The following is an 854-nucleotide window of genomic DNA, read 5'->3' on the forward strand; positions in this document are numbered from 1 at the left end:
TGAGCAGCAAGAATTGAATGCAGCTGTCCACGTATGAATGGAGCTACCCACAGTGGGGAAGACAATGCCAGGGAAGAAAAAAGTRGATTCCAGAAGCAAATGGCCTATGGGGCCAGTTCCACTTGCTTCACACTCATTTTGTCTTAAATTTGGCTTGCTCTTGTAGATACCACTTAGATGTTTTGGGAATGCTTCATGTGTAGCAATTACTTTCCTGTAAAATTATCAACAGGAGCTTAAGTGTGTTTGAATTTGCTGAAGAAGCCATGGAAACAAAGCACAAGTACTCTGTTCTAAAACTCAGCCTCTCAATTCGAGAAACATCTAGTAAACCAGGTTAAAAGAGAGTGTGAGAGAATACAGATGAAGTGTCAGACCACAATAACACTTTGTGCCCAATGGCAACAGGCAATAAACAAACAGTAAGTCCTTCATAATGAAGTTCTTCCTCCTTTAACAACTTTTTCAATTCTAACTAGACAATAGGTCTCAAACAGAGGTCGGGTTTTTTTTTTTTTTTGGAGGGGAGTTACTTGAACTTAAATGTAATTATGTGATGTCTCCTATTTCTATGTACACRCAGTAAAAATTCTCACATAAAAATGGCAGGTTACATTTTGTACAGATTTAATGCCCTTAAATAATCAGAATAACCACAGTAATGCCTTCCAAAGTTAAAACAATAATTTGACTGTTTTTTATATTGTTCAGGACTCAAATGACAAATACATTTGCACTGAACAAACCCAAAAGAAGCCCTGAGTGGCCACCTGCATCTTCTGCAAACAAAAGTAATTCAAGTTTGCAAGAAGAGCAGCTCTGAGCTGGAGGATAATTATACGAATAAACAGCAA

The sequence above is a fragment of the Malurus melanocephalus genome, unplaced genomic scaffold, assembly GCF_030028575.1.
Source record: "Malurus melanocephalus ecotype Western Australia unplaced genomic scaffold, MMel_1.1 scaffold_199, whole genome shotgun sequence".
In the NCBI taxonomy this organism is placed as follows: Eukaryota; Metazoa; Chordata; class Aves; order Passeriformes; family Maluridae; genus Malurus; species Malurus melanocephalus.